The following is a 14,660-nucleotide window of genomic DNA, read 5'->3' on the forward strand; positions in this document are numbered from 1 at the left end:
CTTGGCCCAGTTGGGTGGGTTCTTCTGATAGTCTTGTTTGGGGTCACTCACATGGCTACAGTCATCCGGTGGCTAGACTGAGGCCGGACTGTCCGAGATGGTGTTTAGCAAGCATGGTTGGCAAGCATGGCATGGTTCTCCTCCATGTGACCCCTTCAGCAGTAGATTCTGGACCTTGTTCGTGGTGGTGCTGGCATCCACAGCAGCTAAGCGCCACGTACAAGTACTATCCAACCTCTGCTCCTGCTGTGCTCGCTAATGCCCCATTGGACAAAGCAAGTCACATGGCTAAGTTCAGAGTCACTGTGAGAAGGGATGTCAAGGATCTGTACGTTCAAAGCTGGATTCCTTGGGGTCGTTAACAATCTGCTAGTTGGCTGTCCCAACCTCAGTGAAGCATAGTTACCCTTGGGTTTAGTTGGATTTGGTTATCTCCCCTTGGTCTTTAATATATCTGCTGATCTGCCTGTAGTGAGAGGATGGAAAACACATTTTCTAAAGCTTTTATTCACTCTGTTTTAAGGATAAGAACCCTGAGATTTAGGAACTTAAATCATTTGTCCAGTCTCAAAGTGGACAAGTAGTTGAGAGGGATTTGTCTGTGAGTCTTATAGAAAAAACCTGATGATGTAATCATGTAGCATTCAAGACACCTCCATCACCCACCTTCAGGGAGAGTCCCTGCAACCAAGTCCCAAAACACCTCTGGCCCCTGGGCCCTTCGTCGTAACCATCAAACTCACGAGCACCATTTCCAGGAGGGAATAATAGATATTTACCATTTCTATTGCAAAAAAAAACTTTATATTTATGCAAATTTTGACACATACAGCTATGCAAGTATCTTTATATCTATATCTATATCTGTCTAACTATAAACACATACACACATTTTTAATTATTTTCTGTTTTTCTTTAAAGATACTAAAGAGATAACACATTAGCCAACATGATCAAAATTGTGATCTGCTTATTAGCCACTATATATAAAAATAGATTTAAAAAAAAGTTTCTGCTGTAGAGCATGGGGAACTATGTTCAATATTGTAATAACTTTTAATGGAAAAAATAAGAAAACAAATATATGTGTGTATATGCATGACTGGGACATTGTGCTGTACACCAGAAATGGACACATTGTAACTGACAGTACTTCAATTAAAAAAAAATTTTTTAATTGTGATTTGCTATGTATTCAGTCATAGACATACAACCCAGAGTGCATGATTTTGATTCCAGCAGAGCTCTCTGTGGGATTTCTACAGTTTCTATAATTAGCACTACAGACAGATTTCAGTAGAAATCACGATACAAAGAGGAAAATTGCAGCATTATTTATGCTGAGTGGTAATTTCTAAATAATCTTCCTCTCTGATTATTATTAGGTGGCTAATTCTGTTGGAAGTAAAGGTATTTATAAGGAATGGCTCATAATGTTACAGAAGGAAATACCAAACAAAGTAACTTAAGCCAACAGCCATATATGCAATTACATTATCATGATTATTTATAAGTGGTTTCTCCATATTTAACGGTATCTAGAAAAAAAAAAAGTAGTTCCTGCAAGCTAGTGATAACTCAGTTCCATAGGCATAAATTCCCTAAGAATGCCATTCCAAGCAACCTAATTCTGATTCCTCCCACATGGTTTTAATTATTGTTATGTTTTGCTTTCATTGTATCTGGCTACTCTATCCCGTACAGAGCAAAAAATATATCTATTCATGGAGAGATAGTAGATACGGACCCCCAAATCCATAAACATTGACATACTACGTAAGGTTTTAGGAAAATGAGAATTCAAACTGATTTCTCTTTTCTTCACTCTCTTAGTAAGACTAAACATTATGAGGGTTTTGCTTCAAACCTGATCCACTAAAAGTAGGAATTTTAAGGGACAGGTTTACAGAATTAAAGGAACTTGAAAGGCCTTCCGTCGCAGTTCTGGGTCACTGAATTAATGGGAAACGTTTTGCATAAAGACACAAGCCAAATCCTTAGGGCTGGCTAGTCCTAACACACTCTCATCCTCTGCCCTGTGTACTTGGGGAGTAGTAGCACACGGAGACTTTTGACTGGACTCTCTCTCATTGCCCCGACCTCTCATGTCACCCCAGTTCATAGGCTCACGCATTCTCAAAAACATATATTATACAATTAACACATACGCACTACTATATATAAAATAGAGGAACAACAGGGACCTACTGTATAACACAGGGAAATATATTTGATAGCTTGTAAAAACCTATAATGGAAAATATTCTAAAAAAAGAATATATATATATATATACACATATAAAACGGAATCACTTTGCTGTGTAAATCAACTATACCTCAATAAAAAAAAAAAATTTTTTTTAAAGTAGCCATTATTAGAGCTGGTTTCCAAAGCCTTCAGCTTCTGCTCACTTTACCTGAAGGGGGCAGAACTGAGTCGAACATACCGGACAGCTGGGGAGAGTTTCCCACTAGTCACATGTGTTTGGCTTAGAAGCATTGTTTTTCAAACTCCCCTGCCCTCAGACCACAGCAAGCAATGCATTTTACATCAGATGTTTACATGCAATGTCTTCCATTTTTAAAAAATTATCATGATTCCACTCCATTTTTTTTTTTTTTTTTTTTGGTGAAGGGAGGTAATTAGATTTATTTATCAACTCATTTGTTATTATTTATTTTAATGGAGGTACTAGGAATTAAACCCAGGACCTTGTGCATGCTAAGCATTCGCTCTACCACTGAGCCATACCCTCCCCCTATATTTCTTGCCCAACGCTGAGCACAACCTACAAAGTGGACGTCATGACTCCCTAACGTGTTACTCTGGGAAGTTTGCAAAGCACTTGCTTGAAACCTGAATTTGTCTGGAAGTAACGTGAGTTGATGTATCCAGGTCAGAGTCTTATAATAATTATAAATAATTATAGAGTAGCTAGAAGTTATTGAGTGCTTACTTTTGCTCACGTTTCTCATCTCATGTTAATCATCCCATGAGCTCGATGCTATGATTTCTGGATTGTCACCCGGGAGGTGAGGGGGCTGAGAGGTGAGATGACCAGCTCAGCCTCCAGGTTCCGGGCATGGTGGGTGCAGGATCCCAGCCCAGGCTGGCCCAGAGCATCCCACCGTGTCCTGCCGCCTGTGAAACAGTAAAGACAGCGAGCTTGTGTCTGTTCAGCGCTCTCCCCAGCCCTCCCAGGCAGACCTCTTCTTTCTGGTCTCAGATCTGGACTTTGAAAACATACCAAAGAGCCCATGTCAGTTCCTGCCTGCAGGACCGCACTGGTCCTCGGCCACCAATTTGCACTTGACTGCAAACCTCCGCTGCCACCCAGCCTCCCTTCTCTCCAGTGTCTTGCAGCACAGAGCGAATTGGAGACAGTTGGGATGGAGAGGGACGAGAGAAGTGGGAGAGAGACAGAGAGACTGGCTAAGACCACAGAAATGGAAAGAATTCAAAAATCACTGTTGCCTGAATCCGTAGTCTCCTATGGAAAAGTGATGACCTGGTAGATCATAGTCCCAGGCTCAGATCTGCACCCAGCGACATGTTATCTGGGTTACGTAAGGGGAGAAACTTTTTAACTGGGTCTTGAATATTTATCCATTCTTCCCGAACAGGATGATTTCCATTGCCGTCTTAAAAGATTTTTAAAGGGATTGATAGTTGCCAAAGAAAATAACTATGAAGAATAAAGATGTCGAACATTCAGTTTAAGATACAGCGCTCTGCCATTAGTTTTTTTGTTTTAACATTTTTTATTGATTTATAATCATTTTACAATGTTGTGTCAAATTCCAGTGTAGAGCACAATTTTTCAGTTATACATGAACATATATATATTCATTGTCACATTTTTTTCTCTGTGAGCTACTGTAAGATCTTGTGTATATTTCCCTGTGCTATACAGTATAATCTTGTCTATCTATTCTACAAATTTGAAATCCCAGTCTATCTCTTCCCACCCCTGCCCCCTTGGCAACCACAAGTTTGTATTTTATGTCTGTGAGTCTATTTCTGTTTTGTATTTATGCTTTGCTTTTTTTTTTTAGATTCCGCATATGAGCGATCTCATATGGTATTTTTCTTTCTCTTTCTGGCTTACTTCACTTAGAATGACATTCTCCAGGAGCATCCATGTTGCTGCAAATGGCGATATGTTGTTGGGTTTTATGGCTGAATAGTATTCCATTGTATAAATATACCACATCTTCTTTATCCAGTCATCTGTCGATGGACATTTAGGCTGTTTCCATGTCTTGGCTATTGTAAATAGTGCTGCTATGAACATTGGGGTGCGGGTGTCATTTTGAAGTAGGGTTCCCTCTGGATACATGCGCAGGAGCGGGATTCCTGGGTCACATTGTAAGTCTATTCCTAGTCTTTTAAGGAATCTCCATACTGTTTTCCACAGTTCTGCCATTAGTTTTTAAGTGTTTTAAGTGCCCCTCTCCATCACATTCCTTCCACCCCAGCTCGGAGGTAACCCACCATACCCTGGTCCATGTATGCATGATACATCACTGTGTATATAAAGATGCCTGATATTCTCTAGGGAAGTGATTTTCAATCTTTACTGAAGATGAGAATCACCAAGAGGTTAAAATTTCTGATGTCCAATAAACTAATAAAATTACATTATAGGGAGGCAGGACCTGGGTATCAGCAGGGCCAGCTTCGTGGGTGTGTGGCCAGTTCTCTGCCTCAGACGAGCCCTGAGCGCGGCATTTTGTGTTCTGCAGCCACTGTGTTGAAATCCTCAATACTTCTATCTTTGATTTTGTGTTTTGTAAATGAAGTCCAATGGGGCATATGGGAGCTGCTGCCAGAAACTTGCCACCTTATTATTTTAATGATATTAAGACTTCCAGTACATGGAGATTTTCTTTTGATGTCTTTCAACAAGTTTTCATTATTTTCTCGAGAAAAAAAAAAAACTTCTCAATAATATTTTTCTTACTTATATTTCTTACTAATATTTTTCTTACTATGACTTCTCAATGATATCTTTCTTGTAGATTTGGCTACAGTTATTTCTAGGGATTTCTAAATACTGCAATGGCTAATTGCAAATTATACTTTCATAGGATTTTATTTTCAAACTCTGTAGTAGGACTACAGAAATTCAGTTCGTTTTTATATATGAATTTGCATACAGCAGCACATACACAAATTTTAACAATTTCTTGAATTCTTTTCTGTTTCTTACATAGATTATGCTCTTCAATAATTATAGCTTTGTTGCCTCTGTTTAATGCATACACCTTTCCTTTTTTTTTTAATTGAAGTATAATCAGGTTTCCAATGTTGTGTCAGTTTCTGGTGTATAGCATCATACATGCACACACGTATATTCCTTTTCATATTCTTTTTCATTATTGCTTACAATAAGATGTTGAATATAGTTCCCTGTGCTAGACAGTAGAAGCTTGCTGTTTATCTGTTTCATATACAGTAGTTAGTATCTGCAAATCTTGAACTCCCATAGAAAACAGACTTACGGTTACAGGCGGGGCAGCGGGTGGGAAGGTCCTTTTTTCTTTGTCTCCCCTATTCCACGTATAGGATCCACAGGAGAACGTTAACTATTAATGATGGTCGTGAACCTGCCAGTCTTGTTCCTGATCTTACAGGGAATTCTTTCACTATTTCACCATTAAGTATGACATTCATTGGAAGCATTCTGCAGATTCTTTGTATCAGAATAAAGAAATTCTCTTCCTAGACTGCAAATCCCTTTCAAAAAAAAAAACCAAATGTTGGATTTTAGTGAATGCTTTTTCTCCATTGGAAGATTACCTTTGAAATCATTCAGTACTTCTTAGTCACTCTCTTGTGGAAGAGCAATTGGCCGTGGTGACAGTTTGCCGTTCTATGAGAAGTAGAAGTACTCTATCCATTTCTCAGCATTCTTAAGGATCCCCATTTGTATGAGAAGGGAAAAAAAAATCTTGCCACTTAACAGCTATCTCGTCTTCTTCACAGTCAAGTTTCCCAAGAGCTGCCTGGGTTTCTTCATCCCTCACACACGGATCTGCGGAATCCAGGCTGGTCCTCACGAAAAGAGCGTTCCCACGGTTTACCAGCCTCATCGATTTCAGGGATTCTGGAAGTTCCTTGTTCTACTAGAATTTTAAGCCGCCTTCAACAAAAGTTTAACGCTCTTTCTTGATATATTTTTTAAATCACTCTTGGCTCTTAATTCTATGGTACTTCTTCTTGTTTACCTTGTGGGCTTATCCAATTGGCCAATTAGTATTTGTGGTGCTCAAGGTTCAGATGGAGACTTTCTACCAGAGTTAACGCCAGAATCTTCCCCTCAGCGCTCTCGTGCATGGCTGCTCCATCATTCTCCCTTATGTTCATTTATGATCTTTAGGGCAGATCTCGTTTCTAAGCTTCAGACTTGATGATCTGCCCCTCTCCTTGACAATTTCTTTTGGATTTTAGGATTGTGCTAGCTGATATGACTGACAAGTTCCAGACCTCAGTGGCTTCACACCGTGGGCATCTGTTCTTTGATAACAAAAATTCCAATCAGCGTAAGGAATGGTCATTCGGAGCAGAAGCCTCTTCCCATCATGTGTCTCTGCCTTAGGGCGGACTTCAAAGTCCTCTCCACTCCACTCCACTCAGGGTAGGACAGAATACAGAATGTCACGTGGACACAAAGGGGCATTTTATAGTTTGGTAGTGGAAGGAGCAAACGTCCCCCACACCCGCCTCCCACTGACCACGACTCAGTCACATGACCACCCTTGTCTGCAAGAGAGGCTAGAAACTGGAGTACAGCTTTCTGCCAGAAGCAAAGTATGGTGACGAATTGACAAGAACCCTGCCACAGTTCACCCTTCCTCTTACCAAATGTTTCTTTCCCTCTTCTGTCCACACAGAGAACACACTTACACTTTCCCCAAGGGAGAAGACCCACAGTTTCCCAAATTTGCATCCAAGCTCAAAGACCAGGATATCATGAGATGTGCAATCCGGATGTCATAGCGCCGTGCAACGGGCAGGCAGCCCATGAACGACAAATGCTGGTTATTCCCTGCCACCCACCCCCAATACAAATAACAAACCCACAAGCACGCACAGGCATGCGTGCCCACATCTATATATTAACAGGGGTGGCATAAAATCTCCCTTTCAAAATAAGGAAAAAAATGGAAGCGTCAGAGCATCCAGTAATGAGCTCCTGCCTGGCAGGTGTTTGAAGCCTCTGACAGTGTGGATTTCCTCAGATAAATGGGAAGGACCCCCTCTGTGGCAGTCATCATGCCCTCTGGAAGGTTCTTCCTCATCCATCTTCCTCCAGAGCCTTGTCTGAAGTAGGCTGGATGAAGGATGCTCTTTTTGGGGAACCTGGTGCTCTCCTAAACTGTATCCTCAGACAGTCTGACAGTTTAGCAGTCACAGATTTTTTGCAAACAGACCAGTGGCTTCCTTAGCGACATCGTCTCTTAAAAAGGTGTTAAGTTTTTAATCTACTTGCTTTTAGTCAGTTACATGTGCCAGTATCCACAATCAAAAAAAAAAAAAATGTGTTCTTGACTTAGTTCCCCAGTCTGCCCATGTTCTTGCTTCCTCAGCCCCATGCTGCTCTCTCTCTAATGCAATGATTTAAGCTAATCTAAACAATTGACTCAAGTTCAAATGCAATACCCTTAATCTGATTTTTGCTCCATAGTTGAGTCAACTTGTTTAACTCAGAAATGCTGGGCTTTTCAATACTGGAGATCTTTTTCGGTCTTATCTCTCACTCTTTGGGGTCTAGGAAAGTCTGTGTTCCCATTGTAGAGTCCTCATTTTAATCGCTCTGACCTCTGCTGGCAAACTAGCCAGTGTTTTCCTGAGCCCATATCTTTAAGACTCTGTCCAATGAAGTTGAGAGTAACGAACCCACATTATCACTTCAGCTCTTCCAAGTTGCCCTGTTCCTTTTGGGAACCTTCCAAGGTGCTTGGAGAAATGCATCTCAGGACGATCTTCGTGGCAGAAGAACAGGAAAGACATTTTTGTCTGGATTCCATCTCCTGCTTCTCAGGGGCAGTCCCATGAACCTTGATTCCCTGGAAATTGTGTACAGTGTGTCCATAAAGGCTGAGTGGAGCCCAGCGTGCAGGGCGTGCTGCAGGCGCAGAAAAGCTCTGGGGAGGGATGGAGGAGGTGTAAGGTCCAAGGTGAAGCACTGGCAGGTTGCATCTGCACAGATAGGTTAGGCAGTGGGGGAGGTATTTGGATGGTAAGGAAGAAAGGCAAACCCACCTCCAGAGTAGGGGTAAACGCCAGCAGGGATGCATCGCTGCCTCCCTCAGGGTGGGAGGGTCATGGTGCCATCAGTCTGCCACCAACCTGCCAAACTGCGGTCTCCGTCCAGGTCTCTGCTGTTGCTGGGGGGGCTGGCGTTCAGCATGGGCTGCCAGTCTGTGGGGAGCCTGGGAGAGGGAATCCAGTCTGGGTGCCCAGGCCTGGCTGCCATCTTGCCAACACAACTACTCCCTTCACACCCAGTGAGCGGACAGGCATTGGGTGGCGGAAGAGGGCGTGGTTGTCCTCCACCCGGTAGGCCACCAGCTTCTCTGGTCATTGAGATGTTCTGAGATGGATACTCTCTGCCGGGCATTAACCTGAGACAGAAAGCCCCGCCCACTCTATGCCTCTAGCCATGGTCCTTCCACTCCCCTCTTCACCTCATTCCCTTGTCTACAAGGATGCTCTTTCCATCCTTGTGATGAAGCCATCTACCACTGCCCATCAGTCCTGACTTCTATCCACGTCTCTGTCTTGGGAGCTATATTTCAAATGGCAAATGGGTTCTCTTGCAGATGGCACAGCCTTGCTCTAGAATCCAAGGGGTCTCGGCTGTACCTCTCTTAGGGCTTGCCAGAGACACTGTATTCATCCAGAGAGCCTGAATGAGATCGCGTGTATAAAGTGCCTGTTATATAGCAAATATTTGATACATTTTAATTGCCCTGCCTTTGAATGCCATTGTTTTTGGCACCGGATTCAGGACTGGACCACAGGGCTTCATTTTCTGATGTTTTACAAAAACATCTGTATGTTCTGTATGTTTTACCGTACAGATTTTAAGGAGCTTCTATAGTAATCCTTCACTAAAGACAGCTGGTTTCCCAACTGTATTAGGAGCACTATTTTTTTCCACTATTAATGAAGAAACTGATCATCACAAAGACAACCCCAAAGTACTGAGAAGATGGACATGGAATTCTTGGCTCTCCAACCTGTTAATCCTCAGAAATATCTAGAGATTTGCTTAAAATATAGATATTTGACCTGGACCTCAATTTTTCTAATTCAGTAGATCTGGGGTGAAGCTCAGAAATTTGTCTTTGTTTAGAAAAAATCACCCAGGTGGTTCTGATTTTCAAGCAAGTTTGGGAACCACTGCTCTAATCCACATGTGGGAAAAGCCCAGTCACTGGCTGTAGGTCCCAGGGCCGCTTTTAGCTCACACCTCTCAGGGAATGAGAAACGTCTGTGCTCAGAGAGGCACGACTTAATACCATGCAGCCCTTAGGGTGGCCTGCTTCACCCCACTGCCTGAAGACACAGTTGGTACACATTAGCTGCTCAAAAACGGGTGAGTGAATGGATGGATGGATGGATGGATGGATAGATGAACCAAAGTCTATTACATCTCTAAGCCAACACTGTTTTCTGAACACCATTGTCTGTTTTTTTGCCCCCTTATCAGAACCCTCCTAATAATATAGCTTCCCTATTTAAAGAGCCTCACTCATTTGTGTTTCCACTTATGCTGGAATTTTTCTATTCAAGTATTTGACCAAGAGAATCAGGAATTCACAGGACAAGACTGCTCCTGCCCACATGAATAAAAACATTTCAGCCTCCTTCTATTTTCCAATACTTTTCCTCTTTACAGATCTACTTTCAAAAAGCCTGAAAAGTAGGAAACAATTTTTACAGTTGACCCTTGGATGGTGTCAACGCTGAAACAGGCGATTGGTTTGAACACATTTTTGCTCTTAATGTGTATTATCCTCTTAATGAACTAGAGGATACAGGTAACCCTGTCCGTAAGTAACAGGGATGAAAGAAAATTGTCCCCAAGTAGATCTGCAAAACTACTTGGCTTTTGTGAAGTATTCATATAAAAACTCCTAAACATGTGTCTGATCTTTTGAGAAACTTAAGAAAAGAGCCCTTCTGATTAGGAGCGATATCTACAACTTAATTCTTTTTTGTAGCCTTATTTCTCACCCTTCTGTCTACTGAGGGCTCCTCTTCGATGTCAACTTTGAAAGTAGGACTGTCTTATTCATCTTCTTGGTCTCCATTATTAATTTGGTGGTGGCTCGTCTTGCCTCACAATATTTCATCTGTCTATTCCCAGTGAAGGGTCTCGATCTAAAAATAGCACACCATGAGTGAGTACTTTTATAGGAAGTTCTTTAAACACACCCAGTTAGGTCTAGAGGTACCGAATACATAGTTTTATGCATTTTTTTTCTAACGTGCATAAAATTTTACACCTATTTTTCTGCAAAATTATTTAAAGATGGTGCAAAATGGATTAATAGAGTCACCAACTCACTTCAGTAAACTCTTGCTTTAATTTCTATTGTCGTCTGACCACTGGCTGTCTGGGAAAGGAAGAATGCAGATTCCCTTTGTAAATTAAACAGTGAGCTAAGGGAATTGTGAAAGGCATTTTCATTGCAAAAACCTCTCTCTCTCTTTATCTCTCATCCGTTCACACGTGCGCGTGCACACACACACACACACACACACACACACACACACACACATCACTTTCTCTTATAGCCAATTCATATAGGTCAGTCTTCCAGGAGCTTTATGTTAAGTTTTGGCTTCAAATAAATCACTTCATCTAGCCAAAACCACTGACTTTTTCTTGGTTCCTACACAAAACTCTAATTCAAGTCCAGTTTCCTTCAAATTCAGTCCAGGTGCTAAAAAAAAAAAAAAAAAAAAAAAAAGTCTGCTGGTTTTCCAAGGAACATTCAACATCATTTCTCTACTCGGTATTCATATTTATAACACAGCCCCTACATAGTCCAGTATTTTGTATTTTCTGGATTAAACCGGCTCCACAGTGAATTTGTAGTCCATCAAATTCATAGACCCTCACGTATAAATGTGTGTTTTTCCTCTTAAAAAATCATTCCTTCAGGATCTTGTTTTTCACTAGTTGCAAAGTCTTTAGACTTCTTTAGCGAACAGGCATGTGTGTTATAAGTTAATGATACGAAGAATAATAAAAACAAATTAACTATTTCTTTAGAATGACTTTAGTTCCCACCTAATATCCAAATTCAGTTTTTTCACCCACAGTCAACTAACTTTAGGCTTTTATGCTACCTGGAAGTCTGGGTAGTTCTTTGGGTTTGGGCCACAGGGATATATCCATGTATTTAACTGTTATTAGCTTTCAAAGCTAAAGCATACACAGGATATTTCATCTCCCTTCCTCCTCCACCCCAATCATGAGTTTTGGTTAAAAACCATGATCTGCAACAATACCTCTCGTCATCGGATGCCACGCTTGGAAGTATTCATTGACCTTATTAGAGAACTTCATGTTGATGAAGCAAGATGGCACCAGCGTGTCTGGGTCTGAATAATCTTTCCGTCATTTACAGGATAAGTAACTGTGAACAAGTTACTTTTTTTTCACCTCAATTTCTTGCCTGTGAAATGGAATATTAATCCCAACCCAGAATGTTGGTCCAAAGATTTTTATCAGTTAATTCATGTAAAGAAACATCCAGAACATAATAAAATTCAGTAAATATTAACTCTTACTTATAGACTTCAAGGGATTTGGAAAAGGATGCAAATCAATAATTTTTGTGTAATCATTAAGATGCCACACAGATGATGGGAGAGACTAGTTTCTGGAAGATCTAAGGTGTCTTATTTTGTTCAGGATGAGTAACTTCTTTTTTTGTTATTTTTTAGTGGCTTCTTAAATAAATCCTTGGATGATTTTAGAGCAGAGGATGAATTTGGACAACTGGTCACAAACTTTAATGTGTATAAGAATCATATAGTTTCTAGTTAAAATGCAAGCGGTTGATTCAGTAGTTCTGGGTAAAAGCCTAAGATATGCATTTCTAATAAACTCCCAGGAAATGCTACAGCTCTTTGTCCAGGAATTGCTTTTTAAGCAGCGCGGACTTAGATGATCTCTTAGAGACCTTTTAGAAGAAAAGAAAAATCTAATTTAATATATATCAAATAACTTACGTAACTCATAACCTCTCTGCTACTGAGAAACAGACCAACCTAACAAGCCTGTTACATCGCGTCAACCTGGTATTCCATTTTTCATGGACAGCAGACATCACCATGTCATGAAAGATTTCAAGCAGACATCCTTGTCATTTCCTGAGCCTTCCTTGAGAGAGTGGCTTAGAGCAATGATTCTCAAACTTTATCGGGAAGGGAATCACCCGGCGGGCTCGTTGAACACAGACTCTTGGGTCCTCACCCTCAAGTGTCTGATTCAGTAGTTCTGAGATGGAATTAGGGAAAGCAGGCGTTGCAGATCCTGTCTCCTTGGGTACCACCCTTTAAGAACGTCAACCAAGACACGCAAAGGCTGCAAATAAGAAAAAGAGCTTGCTTGCAGTCTTAAGGATGGCAATTTTAGAGGCACTAATTAGAGCAGCAACTCAAACGTGCTTTGAGGGAAGTGGAAAATGGCAGGGTTCATACAGGCGACACAGAGACGTCCCAGAGAAGTCACCTGGGTTACCTTTATAGAAATGCAGTTGGTGCTGGCAGGGATTCAACCACTTGCCAGCAGGAGATTGCTTGTTAAGCTGTGGTTTCTAGGGAGTAGAGAAGACAGGTTCCAGGTGGTCTCAGGATGACCAGGTCGAGTTTACGTTGCATTCAGGGGTGGATGTGTGTAAGTTCCAACTCCTTAATGGCCTCCCAGCGCCGTGTTAGGTCCCTTTGACGTAAGTGACTCCATTCTGTTGTTCATGATCTTACAAGAGCCGCTCGCTTGAAGTTCTCATTGAGTATTTCCTGAAATCAGCCAAAGTCGGCCAATGTTTTCTTACTTGAACCATCACTTTAAGTATAAATGTATGCACCTCCATTGGAGAAGCTTGAACACGGGTTGCTTTGAGATCCTGTGACATTGATTTTATATAGTAATCCCTCATCATCTGCAGGGGATTGATTGCAGGATCCTCCTTGGACATCACAAATCATGCATGTCCAAGTCCCTTGCCAAAAACAGTGTAGGATTTGCCTCTAGCCTATGCAGTCCTCCCATACAGGCTTAATCATCTCTAGATTATGCTGACCTGAAACAAACAGACTCAGATAGGTGTATTCAGAAACTAGATATTCTGGGTCTATAATCACAGCAAGCCACATGCACATTCCCGCAGGGCAAGGGGAGGAGAGGCTTTGACAGAGGGGAAAGGAAGTGGGGAGGGCTGTAGTAAACAGAGTGCGTGGCTTCTCATTGGCTGAGTCCTTGCCAGGAAAGAAGAGTCTTTCTTCTTCCCCTTGGGCTCTGCCCGGGAGTCAGTCCTTCTGGTCTCCTGACTCTATTTAATTGTGATTGCTGTTTATTAATGTTCTTTGCAATTACTTATAATGCCTAATACAATGTAAATGCCTTAGAAGTAGTTGTAAATACAATGCAAATGCTATATAAATAAATACTTGCTACTGCACAGAACATTCAAGTTTTGGTTTTTGAAACTTCCTGGAATTTTTTCCCCCCACAAATATTTTTGATCCACAATTTGTCGAATCCTCGGATGTGGAACCCAAGATACAAAGGTCTACTGTATTTGGTCTTTGATCCAGGACCCTCTTTTTAAAACCCTTGGAATTTCTTGTGATAAGAACAACAAAAGTGTCTTTTGTTATGTTAATGAGGAGAATTTTGGACTGCCTTTAGGTAACCTAAATGAAAGGCCCAGTTGCCAGGGCAACCAACCAAGGGATCAGAGGGTGGGATTTCCAGTACTGCCCCTCACAACCTCCAGGGAGGGGAGGGGCTGGGCAGGAGGCTGGAATCACACCGATGGTCAATGATTTAACCAGTCATGCCTACGTAATGGCGCCTCTATGAGAACCTTAAAGAAGGTAGTTCCTAGAGCCTCCAGGTTGGTGAGCACATGGAGGTGATGGGAGACTGGTCCACCTGGAGAGGGTATGGAGGCTCTGAGCCCTTTGCCCCACCCGACCCTTGCATCTCTTCCATCTGCCTGTTCCTGATTATATCATTTCATAATATTTCAGCAGTCTAGTAACTAAAATGTTTCTTTGAGTGAGGCAGCCAGCAAATTAATCAAACCAGAGGAGGAGGCCCTGGGAACCTCTGATTTATAGCTAGTAGGTCAGAAGTACAGGCTAACAACTAGATTTGCGGCTGGCATCTGCAGTGTGTGGTGGGGAGGAGGGCAGTCTCGTAGGACCTTTGGAATCTGATGCAATCTCTGGGTAGATGGTGTCAGACATGAATTGAATTGAATTGTAGGAAGGACATTCAACTGGTGTCCTAAGACTTTCTTGTAAGGTGTGCAGGTCGCTCGTCCATTGGAACTGGCTTCGGAACACCAAAAACGACACCATCCCTAGAGTCATGACTCCTAAATGTGTTTCAGTTTGCTTACCA

At 41.6% G+C, this 14,660-nt stretch overlaps 1 protein-coding gene across 1 annotated transcript in view; it reads left to right on the forward strand.

The window, feature by feature from the left end:
- Window positions 1-14,660, forward strand: part of GFRAL (GDNF family receptor alpha like) — a 53,777-nt gene that overhangs the window by 21,548 nt on the left and 17,569 nt on the right. The gene's annotated exons all lie outside the window — the stretch shown is intronic.

Source organism: Camelus bactrianus, chromosome 20 (assembly GCF_048773025.1).
Source record: "Camelus bactrianus isolate YW-2024 breed Bactrian camel chromosome 20, ASM4877302v1, whole genome shotgun sequence".
In the NCBI taxonomy this organism is placed as follows: domain Eukaryota; kingdom Metazoa; phylum Chordata; class Mammalia; order Artiodactyla; family Camelidae; genus Camelus; species Camelus bactrianus.